The sequence below is a fragment of the Phoca vitulina genome, unplaced genomic scaffold, assembly GCF_004348235.1.
Source record: "Phoca vitulina isolate PV1807 unplaced genomic scaffold, GSC_HSeal_1.0 scaffold29, whole genome shotgun sequence".
In the NCBI taxonomy this organism is placed as follows: Eukaryota; Metazoa; Chordata; class Mammalia; order Carnivora; family Phocidae; genus Phoca; species Phoca vitulina.
Window position 1 is genome coordinate 15,155,892 of NW_022589732.1, and position 13,424 is coordinate 15,169,315.

The window sequence follows — 13,424 nt, forward strand, 5'->3', positions numbered from 1 at the left end:
GGTCCTGGAACTGAGTCCCACATCAGGCTCCTTGCTCATGGGGGGAGTCTGCTTCTCCCTCTGCCTCTGTCCCTTGCCCCGCTTGTGCTCATGCTCTCTCTCAAATAAATAAATAAAATCTTTAAAAAAATACAGTATTGTATACTTGAAATTTGCTAAGAGGGTGGTAAATCCTAAATGTTGTCATCACAAAAAGAAAAGAAAAGAAAAAAGAAAAGGTTAACTATGTGAAGTGATGTGTGTGTTCATTACCTTCATTGCGGTGATCATTTCACAATGGATATGTGTATCAAATCATCAAACCAAACACCTTAAATATATACAATTTTAAATTGTCAACTCTACCTCAATAAAGATGGAAAAAGGAAAGAAGTATTTCCTACATGATCCTGAAAACAAAGAATAAAACAAGTATTTTAAAAAAGATAAATACATGAGAGACATGTCACATCCGTGGATAAGCAAATGGAATATCATAAAGATGTCACTTCTTCTCAAACTAATTTATAAATGTAATGCAGTTCCCATTAAAATCCAAAAGAGATTTTGGAAGAGCTGAGTCAATGAATTTGCGGGGGGGAGGAAATATGAGCAGATATTTTAAGTATTAAAAACTATTATAAAGACAGAGTAATTAAAACATGGAGATTTGGCATAGGTCAGTAAAATAAAATTTAAAACTTTTCAACAGACCCAAATATATACAAGTATTTAGTATATGATAAAAGTAGCATTTAAAATCAGAGGATGAAATAGGTGAAGGAGGTCAAAAGGTACAAACTTCCAGTTATAAAATAAATAAGTCATGGGGATATAATGGAGCATGGTGACTAGAGTTGATAATACTGTATTGCATATTTGAAAGTTGCTAAGAGAGTAGATCTTAAAAGTTCTTATCACAAGAAAAATAATTTGTAACTATGGTGACAGATGTTAACTAGACTTAGTGTGGTGATCGTTTCACAATATACAAATATCAAACCATTATGTTGACACCTGAAATTAATATGATGTTATATGTCAATAATATCTCAATAAAAAAAATCAGAGGGGGAAAATATGCTAGCAAACAGTGCTGGGATACTTGGTTTCTGTTTAGAAGAATTAAGCTTGAGTTCCTACTACATGTCAATCATCAAGGTAAAACTCCAAATAGATGAGTTATTTTTTTAAAGATTGATTGATTGATTGATTTTAGGGGGAAGAGGCAGAGGGAGAGGGAGTTAAAGTCTTAAGCAGACTCTGCATTGAGTGTGGAGCCCAACACGGGGCTCAATCCTACGACCCTGATATCATAGCCTGAGCCAAAACCAAGACTCGGAAGCTTAACCGACTTCGCCACCCAGGCGCCCTAATGAGTTATTTTTTTAATACCTTAAAATAACTGGAGAATATAGAAAGTGTTTATATAATCATGAGTCATAAAGGTTTTTCAAAGGAGAGTACCTAAAGCAAAAATCATAAAAGGGGGCACCTGGCTGGCTCAGTAGGTAGAGCATGTAACTCTTGATCTCAAGAGTTGTAAGATCGAGCCCCATGTTAGGTGTAGAGATTATTTTAAAATAATTTAAAAATCTTTAAAAAATCATAAAAGATGCATAGATTTGCCTATATAAAATTTTAAAACTTATGATTGATTTTTTTTAAATGAAAAGGCAAACCATGAACAGGGGTAAAATATTGGCAATATGATAGACAAAGGATTATTATCTTTAATTTGAAAAACAGTCTTGCAAAGCAAAAGGAAAAAGACATACAAACTTTCAGATAAAATGAACAAAAGGCAATTCACAAAAGAATAATACAAATAGAAAAAAGAAATGTTTATCCTCACTAATAAACATGAAAATAGAAATCAAAATAAGTTACCTTTTTATACCTCCCGGACTGGCAATGATTTAAATAATGATAATATAAGTACTGGGAGGCAAGGACTTCATATGCTGTAGAAGGTGGTTACAAGCCTTTAAAATATGACCGGGAAATGCTGTTTCTAGAATTTTTTTCTAAAGAAAAGATCAAGCAATGTATGTAAAGATTTAAGTTCAAGGATATTCATCATGGAATTCCTTAAAATATTTTTAATGGAAATAATTTAAATGGTCTGCAATAGAAAGCTGCTTTGGTAAGTTATAGTCAAGTATATGCTGGAATACCACACAGCCCTTAAAAATCATGTTGAAGAGGGGCACCTGGCTGACTCAGTTGGTAGAGCATGCTACTCTTGATCTTGGGGTTGTGAGTTCAAGCCCCATGTTGGGCCTACAGCTTACTTTAAAAAAATATCCTGGGGCTCCTGGGTGGCTCAGTCAGTTAAGCATCCGCCTTTGGCTCAGGTTGTGATCCCAAGGTCCTGAGATCGAGTCCCACACTGGGCTCCCTGCTCAGCTGGGAGTCTGCTTCTCCCTCTCCCTCTGCTGCTCTGTCAAATAAATAAAATCTTGCTTTAAAAAGTCCTGTTGAAGAGTAAGTTCTGACTTGGTAAGTATCAGAATGTTCAGACCATTGGGCTTGGAGTCAGACCTATATTCAAAACCTATCTCTTCCAAGTTTTGTGTCATGAGGCAATCTGTTTAACCTCTCTCAACTTCAGTTTTCATCTCTACCTTTTAAGTTGTTGTGAGGAGGGGCGCCTGGGTGGGTCAGTCGGTTAAGTGTCTGATTCTTGATTTTAGCTCAGGTCGTGGTCTCAGGGTTGTGAAATCCAGCCCCATGTTGGGCTCTGAGCTCTGCGGGGAGTCTGCTTGAGATTCTTTCCCTCTCCCTGTCCTTCCCCCCAACTTGTGCACATGTGCACGTGCACTCTGTCTCCCTCTCTCAAATAAATCTTTAAAAATTAAATAAATAAATAAAATTGTTGTGGGGATTAAATAAATCATTTTCTATGAAGTGCTTATAAACACAGTGACTGGCGTTCAATGAGTATTCACTGCTCATATATACAGTATGATTGGATTCTAAATCTTGAAGTCAGTAATGTTAGCATACAAAAGACTTTTAATAAACATCTTTTAAGAAGTAAAATAGGATGAATATGATGGGAGGGTTGACTGAGGAAGTTACGTTTAGGTCAAAAAAGAAGATGTGACTATAAAGTAATGACACTGGTTTTATTTCATCGTATTTTCTTTAAAGATTTTATTTTAGGTAATCTCCACATCCAACATGGGGCTCAAACTCACAACCCCAAGACCAAGAGTCACATGCTCTACCAACTGAGACAGCCAGGTGCCCCCCCCCTTTTTTTCCTTTTTGACATTGGTTTTATATGACTTAATTAAAGAACTCAGGAGAAAATGCCAAAAAGAGAGCTTTCAAAAGTTTTGAAGAGTAGCAGCACATTGAAATAAATGTATATAGCCTCGAAACGTGAATTCTTTGGAAGACAAGATTCATTTAGATATAAATGTTCTGTCAAAGGGTGTGTTTTCTTTCTCTTTTTATGCTGTAACTCTATAGCCTTTTCTACATGGTCCACCTCAAAATACCTTTAGTAGCTGATTCATTCAATGGATACTTTCTGAGCACCTACTGTGTGCTAAGCACTGCCATAGGATGACACAGTCTCACGTCCCCATGAGCACTATTAGGTTCACAGCGCCCTGGAGAGCCTGGTGCTGGGTCATCCAGAAAAACCCCAGGCTTGCCTCCTAGGGAATAAGGAGGCCCTGGCTCTGCCCGCCACATCTCTCTCTCTCTCTCTCTCTCTCACACACACACACACACACACACCTGAAAGATGTTTCACAAATGCCAAGGCCACACTTAGCCCTGTTTTTCAAAAAAGGTCTGGCAAGAAAGCAAGAGCCCTGGTCATTGGTGGCCGCCAGCCTTTGGGTTCTTAGGCGAATTCTCTCACCTCTTCTACGAAATCAGTTTCTTGGCCTAGATGATCTCTGAAGTCCTTCCATTTCTGAAATACTGTTTTGTGATCATTCAATTCTATTCAACAATCCTTATTGAGCACCCCGTGCCAGGCACTTTCTAGATCCAGGGGAATGACTCATAGACTCCACCATTTAATGACTCACCATCTTATTGAGTGAGACAAGGGTAGTAGCACGGAGATGGAAATAGGTATGTGTATGCTTGTTCCAGAGTTGGTTTATAACATGCTTGAAGGTCCTTAATAAAAGGCCATGATCTCTGCCAATCTTCTCTCTGGGCTCGGCCATTTTTTATGGGCATTGAATATACCCGGGGTCACCAAACACATACTCTCACCATATTTCCATCCCCTATTTTGAAGGAAAGGTGGGAGCCTCTGTCCATTCTCTGTGGCCAGAACCAGCTTATGGCAAGCTCTGGTGACAAGGACAAATGCGGCGTATGCTGCATGTTATGAAGGACAAATACAGAATACAAAATACAGCTAATTGCTGAATTAATTAGCTTACTAAAATCTAAATGTTGTTTTTCAGCCCTCACTCCCCTACTCTGTGAGTTGTTTACTTTTATCGGTTAAATTTTCTTAAATCAATATCATGCAAAACCTAATTGTATTCATAGAAATCCAAAAATGTCTCCTCATTTAAGATCCACGGTCATATCCATTTGACCACTTTTTTTTTCTTTTTATTAACATATAATGTATTATTTGTTTCAGGGGTACAGCTCTGTGATTCATCAGTCTTATACAATTCACAGCGCTCACCATAGTACATACCCTCCCCAGTGTCTATCACCCAGCCACCCCATCCCTCCCACCCCCCTCCCCTCCAGCAACCCTCAGTTTGTTTCCTGAGATTAAGAGTCTCTTATGGTTTGTCTCCCTCTCTGGTTTCCTCTTGTTTCATTTTTCCCTCCCTTCCCCTATGATCCTCTGCCTTGTTTCTCAAATTCCACATATCAGTGAGATCATATGATAATTGTCTTTCTCTGATTGGCTTATTTCGCTTAGCATAATACCCTCTAGTTCCATCCATGTCGTTGCAAATGGCAATATTTCTTTTTTTTTTATTGACCACGTTCTATCAGAAGATGCTCCTTGAACTGTCAGCCCAAAAGTTCCCCCTGCCCAACAAGGCCAAACGCTACACACACACACACACACACACACACCCCCCACCCCCAAGCCAATTGACTCTCTTTCTAATGCCAAACACCGCTTTGAAATCCAGGTTGAGACAGCATGTGAACTGCTGGTGAGTAATTGCTTCAACAGAATCAGCCCTTTAAGGGCCAAAGGAGTCAACATGATCTTCCCTGTGAATAAAACGCAATGGCTGTATACAGATGAGACGTATTAAAGGTCTACCTTCAGCTGCACAATCAGAAGTAGACTCTTTCCTTGCTCGAGTGTGAAAGCCCATCTATAAACAGCTTTAACAGCTCTGTGGTGCCAGACAATTGGACCATTGAAAGACAGGACTGGTAAGTGCTCCCCATTTCCAGGGATTATTCTGCACGGCTCCATAGAAATGGGGCACTTTGTCCTGCTTCCCCTTTATGTGAGTAAGTGTCTCATTCTTCCAGGAGCCCCTGCTCCTGCCCCTGCTCTTGCTGTTATTACCTTCCACAGCAGCAAGGAAGCAAAAGGTAGGGGAGACAATTGCAAAACAGGCCCATTCCGGTGCCCGGTGCCCAGGGTCCGGGGCGGGGGGGTTGGGGGAGGTCACGTTCTCTCTCTAGGAATTGCTGTTTGGCCACAGACCCATTACTCAGAGTGAACTCAGGATGGTTTGGGGTAGAGGTTTTCAGGGAAGCAATAAAGCCACCCAGAAAGTTGTAGTAAAGTACCCACCCCGAAAATGTTCGTTGAGACCTCACCTTCATCAGCAGTTTCCAGGCCCTGGAGAAAGAGCTCCGTTTATGAGCAGGTCCCTACGGAACACCCATAGTGAGGCAACAGAGATAATAACTAATTATATCAACTATCAGGTGGTGTTCGGGGCAAGAAAGATAAATCGGGACGAAGGGAAAGATGCTATTCTAGATATGCTGCTCAGGGAAGTTTCCTCCAACAAGGAGATATTTGAATGAAGAAACAGACTGAGTCATGCACATATCTGAGGCAAGGTTGTTTCAGGCAGAAGAACCAATAAGCAAAAAGGCCCCAGGCAGGGTGTGCTTGGCATTTTGAGGACCTGCAGGTGGCACTTTGAGGAGCTGGTGACAGAAATTCCTCCCGCAGAGCCTCTTACAGGAGATCCCGAGGTGGATGGCAAATAAGGAGCTTCTTTTTTTTTTTTTAATTTTTGAAGTTTTTATCTTGAAATATATTTTTTAAGTAAGCTCTACCCCCACCGTGGGGCTTGAATTCATGACCCTGAGATCAAGAGTCACAAGCTCTACCAGGCACCCCAGGAGCTTCCTTTTAAAATTGCCAGTGATGATCTCTTTGCGTGAACAGCAGGTTGATCCTGCCCATAACTGGAGCTCCTGTCTCCTAATCCCTCCATCCAGGCTCCTGGACACACGTTTTCTCTAAGGGGCCACAGCTGCTGAAATCCAAGCAGCCTCACAAACAAAGCACAGCCGGACGAAAACAAGAAAAACAGGCCAGTTTTCAAAATATTCATAAAGAAAAACAAGTCTTTGGTTAATTTCTATTGATCATTTCCTAAGTTAAAAAGACTTTATGTAATAGCTTGTAGGTAGGTGTGATTATCCGCCTTTTACACAGGAGTAACCTGGAGCAGGATTTGAACCCAGGCTGTCTGACTCCGGAGCCCATGTTCTTTCCCTCTGCATAGAATCTTCTCCTGTGTGCTGCAATCACGTGCATTAGATACAACAGACCGGCAGCTAACCCGCTGGTTACCAAGACTTCCGGATTTGGTTTGAGGCTGCACAGGGACCCCCGATAACTAGCAAGTTGTTTGTATACAGTGGCTATCACTTAATTCCTCAACACCTGTGTGTCTCCTCAATGTGCGCCATGTCTCCACTGCAAGTTTGGCCATTCCACAAACCCAGGAAGTGGCAAAATGCCATCTTCTGCCCAACTCACATCTGAAGCACCATGGTGGGCCTGCCAGTGATGAGCCTAAGGCAGGGAGGCCTCAGCTTTCAAAGATCTTGCCAAATGCTTTCACAGTTAACCAGTGCTTTCTGCCAAACTAGCACCATATGTGTAGCTCTCACACATGAAATGGCTCAAAGAGGTTACTATTCGCTTCCCTTTCTCCAAAGAGACTTCTAGTACACGGAATCATGGAATGTGAGGGTCAAGATGGACCTGAAGTTCTCTGAGACCAATCATCCTCTGATCGTTCCCGTCTGCTACTCCAGATTTGTGCCAAGCAGTCATCCTGTTCATGCTTGAACACTCTAGTTTCCAGGGAAAACACCACCTCCCGAGCTGCTATTCTGTTTCTGGGCAGCTCTGGGCGGCATCCTTCCACCGAGTCAATATCTGGCCCCCCTCAGCGTCCACCCGGTGAAATTAATTTGTACTCTTCCCGGGAGGCTATGCAGTACACCTCTAATCCCTGTTATGAGGAAGCAAAACATTGGCCATATACTTCTGTTAATATAGCCTAAAGTCACAGCTTTTTTGACACTTACATCATGCCGTTGACTCACACTGAGGTTTTCATCAGCTAAAACTTGTGGGCTTTTTTTTTCAGTTTATTACTGTTAAGCCATATCCCTGTGTCCCCACTAGCACAGTTGATTTAATGAACAGTTGTAAGACTTTATATTTATCTCTATTAAACTTTCACTAGATGGACATCTATTGATTAAATCTTTCTGGAGCTTGATGTTATCCATTTTCTTGCTATTCCTCCCATTTTCACTTCACCTATGATTATTTAGGGAAGCATCTGTCAACAGGGTTTCAAAATCAAATACCTATAGAGACCAAGGAGGTGACATAAATGGATCAACGAGGCTGGTATAAGTGCACACTCTGTGTGAGTGCTGTGGGCTCTGTGAACAGGGAATAAAGCCCCTTGGCATGGGCGGGGGTGGGGGACAGCTGCTGCTTACTCCAGCTGACTATTGCTCTGCAGAAATGCAAATGTACTCTTGCCAGATTTCCAAATTGCATAAGAGAATTTAGAATTCTGGATTTTTAAAAATCACTTGATTTTAAAACATTGACTCTTATGTTTTTTTTTTAGCGGCATGTGGGACAAAAATATCTGTAGAACACATATCCTGTGGGCCACCAGTTAGCAATCCATTCATTCATTCCCCCATTCATTCATCATTAAGCTAATTGAACTATAAGGATGGTGGTCAAAACCTGGAACTTGCCCTAGAAACCACCTTCCAGGGCAATCTGAATTCACTCTCTGTCACCCTCTGAATGTGGTCTGTCCACCACTTGTTAAACCACCTGCTTGGGTTGAAATCCAGCCTTCCATTCACAATCTTGCCCAGATATCCTGGGGATGGCTCCAGAGAGAAAGCGACTCATCTCAGAATATATACAGTGTAGGAGGGCAGAGCTCAGCCAGTGCTGGGTCCTCATCTTCCCACTGTCACTTGGACCTTGTCACTTGGACCACTGTGACCTTAGGTAAATCCCTTCACTTCTCTGTGCTTTAGTTTTCTTATCTGTAAAATGGAGATAATAATAGTATCTACTTCATACAGTTGATATAAGTACTTTACAAAATCATAGTAGAGTGCTTAGCTCAGGATCTAGCACCTAGAAATTAATCAGTAAATTTTACCTATTCTTGTTGTTTATGGTTGTCATTATTATAATGGGCCACAGTATCATCTCTGACATCTGCTACAGATGGTGACCAGGTGAGAACAGCCCCGTGGCCACAGAAGAGATGTTCTTGGAAACCCGTCTTTCTTCCTTCACTCATGACCCCCTCAGCCTGGCAACCTCAGAACATCGCTAAAGCTCCTCTTAGAGAAAATACCTCCAATGGTAAGAACAGAAATCCCAATTTTGACTTCATTTGACACAGACCAGATCATGCCACTCCTCTCCTTAAAAACTTTTGGTGAGGGGCACCTGGGTGGCTCAGTCAGTTAAGCGTCTTCAGCTCAGGTGATGATCTCGGGATCCAGGGATCAAGCCCCATGTTGGGCTCTGTGCTCAGCAAGGAGTCTGCTTCACCCTCTCCCTCTGCCCCTCCCCTCACTTGCACACACTCGCTCGCTCTCTGTCTCTCTCTCTCTCTTTCTCAAATAAATAAAATCTCGGGGTGCCTGGGTGGCTCAGTTGGTTAAGCGACCGCCTTTGGCTCAGGTCATGATCCTGGAGTCCCGGGATCGAGTCCCACATCGGGCTCCCTGCTCGGCAGAGTCTGCTTCTCCCTCTGACCCTCCTCACTCTCATGTGCTCTCTCTCATTCTCTCTCTCTCAAATAAATAAATAAAATCTTTAAAAAAATAAATAAATAAAATAGATAAAATCTTTAAAAACAAAACAAAACAACTTTCGGGGAGGGTTTCTGTTTCCTACCAAATGGAGTTTAAATCTCTTTGCCTGTTATTTGAGGTCCTCTCCCATCGGGCCTCTGCCCGTATCTTCAGCTCTTCTCTCAGGAGACTTTCCCCAGGAGCTGCAACCTCGGGAACTGCATGCCTACAGGTTGCCACTCCCTGGACGTGTCCTGGGTCCTTCCATTCCCATCCTGTGAGCTCTTCTTCCTGGTGAGGTGCTCTCTCACCTTGCTCTTCACTGACCGAATCCTCTCCATCCTTCAAACCAACCCTGTGAAGGCTGTTCATCATGGTCATGAAAAGTGTTTCCTTTGAAATTCTTTAGCATTTTCGGTTTCTACTGCTTATTTGGCATTTAGCATATTCTTTTTTTTTTTTAAAGAAATACCTTCATTTTATTTGTTTATTTATTTTAAAAAATTTTCTTTGTAAGTAATCTCTACACCCAGTGTGGGGCTTGAACTCACAACTCCGAGATCAAGAGTCACATGCTCCACCGACTGAGCCATCAGATGCCCCTATAGTTAGCATATTCTGCTTTCTGTTGTTGCTCAACTGGTAAATCACAGAAGAGGGACTGGGTCTTGGTCTTTCTGGTGACTCTCCTCCCAACACACACATATACACACAAACACAACACACACGCACACACATTCCACATAGCACAAGGCTGAGAACACTGAGAATGCTCCATAAAGAAACATTTTTGGCCTGAATGAATGGCCTGAAGGACTATTCCTTTCAACAATTATGGCCCAATAAATTATACTGGCATTGCCTCCTGGAGGGAAAGGCCACACCAAGGCCCCCGCAGATGGAGAAACTGCTCTGTCTGCCAAAACCCAGATGCCGGGCAGCCGTGGCCCTGTTTGGCTGTCTACCTGCCTCTGAGTTTAACAACTTGGCCTGCAATTTTACAGCCTGAGTCCCCAGGATCAGCAAACAGCATGAGTTCTTTGTCCACATGCTGGTGCCAGGTGTTAAAGGAGCTGGATATGGCAGCTCACCCAGCTCAAGGGGACCTGCAAGCAGGGCAGGGGGTACCTGCACCCCAAGCTTGGAAGCCAGGGCACTTATCCACAAAAGGAGCCTGGATCTGGACCCTACACAGAAAAAAAAAAATGAGGAAAATTTATAGCACGAGGATTCTGGGCTGGACACTGCAGGAGGGCATGCATCAGGTTGGAGGTGGAGATGGGGGGGTACATAGAATCACCTTCAAGGTCATGACTGAACTGGACAAAGCTGAGAAAGAGGGCCTAGACTCAGCAGATTTTATTTCCATATTGTAAGAGTTGTGTTCCTAAGAAGGTAAAAGAATGCAGGAATCCATCAAATTTATCCAGGTTTTTTTTAAGTTTATTCATTTACTTATTTTTAGTAATCTCTGCACCCAACATGGGGCTCGAACTTATGACCCCAAGATCAGGAGTCGCATGCTCTCCCAACTGAGCCAGCCAGGGGCCCCAGGACTCCATCAAATTTAAATCTTTAGAGTTGAGGTTACGTATCTTAAGAGCCAAAGAAATGCAGTATCTGAACAAGCAATATAAGGTTGAAGACTTCAGCGAGTAGAGGTTGGAAGGTCTCTGGCTTTGTGAGCGTTCCCTTTTTGGGTTATAAAGCCCATGGCACAGCAACTATACAGAGGGATCATGGCAGTGGTGTGCCAGTTAAGATCTAACAACCAGTTCTCCAAAAAAGCCCTGACTTGTAGCATTTGCAGATTTACATGGGGTAAATATACACAACATGGCCAATTTCAAATTACTAACAGAAGGCCCAGAATGTAGGCTGGGAAGAGACGGCACAGCCAGCTCTTGTGATCCTAGGCAAGTGGCTCGGATTCAAGGTCACCAACAAGAATCCCACCAGCAGCCCACTTCTCTGGTACTTTTGCAACCTCAAGTAGGTCAATGCAGCAACCTCAAAAATGGCATGTGAGATAACTCCAGAAATTGTGTGAGATAATATCATTCCCCTAATGGATAATTATCTTCGAATTAATTATGGAAATGTTGAAAAGAAGAAAACTCATAGTATTAATATGTTCAGGTTAAGATGTTTGTACTTCCTCAGTTTCTTTATGTACTTATTCTGCTGAAAGCAATTTGGCCTGTTAGTGTAACAGCTCAGTCTTGTGTCTGTAACTTCAAATATGCAGTCAATCTCTTCCTCTTCCTTCCCTTCCCTCTCCTTCCCTGTCTGTCTGAAGAAAGCCATTAGGTGAGGCAGAGAAAATAGATTCGTACTCAGTCCTCATTATTTGTGGATCTCATATTTGCAAATTCACCTACGGACTAAAATGCATTTGTAACCTCAAAAATCAATACTCACAGCGCTTTTGCAGTCATTCACAGACATGCACAGAGCGGCAAAAAATTTGAGACACCCCAGGAACACCTTCCCAGGTGAGGCCGAACAAGGCGACGCTCTGCCTTGTTGCTTCAGCTCTCGTACTGTAAAGAGTACTGTCCTTTTCTCGGTCTACTTAGTGCTGCGTGTTTCACATTTTGGTTCTATTTATTGCTGATTTCGCTGTATAAGATGGCCTCCAAGTGTAGTCCCAAAGTTCTGTCTGCTTTTCCCAAATGCAAGAAGGCTGTGATGTGCCTTACGGAGAACATATGTGTGGTAGATAAGCTTCACTCAGGCGTCGGCCATAGTGCTGTTGGCTGTGAGTTGAATGTTAATGAATCAACAATATCTATTAAATAAGATGCCTTAAATAGTAAGAAATGCCCATAAAACTAGGTATGTATTGATTGGTTGACAAAAATGTGGCCAGAGGCCCTCAGGAACCTAACTCTGTATTTCCCTTAGGAGCAGAGATTGGGTATTCACTAATTCAGTGTTTGCAACAACTTTACAGAACAGAACTACCTCAGATGAGAATCTACTGTATCTTCAGAAAGAGTGAGGATCTGCAGCAGACCAGGGCAGGGCATCAGATCCCAAGCAGGATGAGAAGGAGATCCAGGCAGGGGGAGGCTCAGAGGAGAGAGAGTGCAAGCAGGGAAAAGAGGGTGGCAGCCCAGGTGGGAGATTGATTGATTAATCAATGCATAGCTATTGACCAAATAAGTAAACATATGAAGGGCAATGGAAGCCAATTTTCTCTGTTTTCTGTCCAATGGAAAGATTGGGAGCAGCATTACCCCAATGGCAATGAGCATACCCGGAAGGGCAGATCCTGGCTTCTAGTACTATTTTCCATGGCTCCTTGGAGAAATGGAGATTCTAGGGCTAGGGCAGGGAAGGTGCAATAGAAACCTGAAACATCTCATTGTGCCATGAAGCAAAGGAATGCTCAAAATAATTACTTTGCAGCATGTCAAATAGAACCAGCCAGCTTGATTAGAGATACTATGAGAATCAAAACCAAGAAGAGTAGTAATGGATTATAATCCATTGAACAAAACAGGAAATGGACAGGCATAAATAAACAAATAAATAAAGGGTTTTATAAAAACTTGTACAAAATCGGGATATTTGCATAGCTTCGAAATACTGTTAAGTTACAAAGGGACTAAAAATTAAGTTTACAGTGAAGCACCACCTTAATCAAGTAATCAAAGTGAACATGATAAAGTAATGAGAAAAACTGAAATCACACACCAATCGATAGAATGCGGTAGGAAGAACACAACGTGTCTTCTATGATATTCCTGCTCAAGATACATAGCCTGAACCTAACAGGAGTTTGTCTCACCTTCTTTTACCACAGGAAACCCAGGTAAAGACAGGAGAGTTGTTGTGTTGTTTTTTTTTTTTTTAAGATTTTATTTATTTATTTGACAGAGAGAGACACAACGAGAGAGAGAGCACAAGTAGGGGGAATGGGAGAGGGAGAAGCAGTCTCCCCACTGAGCAGGGAGCCCGATGTGGGGCTCGATCCCAGGACCCCGGGATCAGGACCTGAGCCGAAGGCAGACGCTTAACGACTGAGCCACCCAGGCGCCCCTGAACCTAACATGAGGATCAGATATATCCAAACCAGGGAATATTCTACAAAATAATTGGCCTACAAACTTCAAAAATATCAAGGACATGGAAGTCAAAGACAG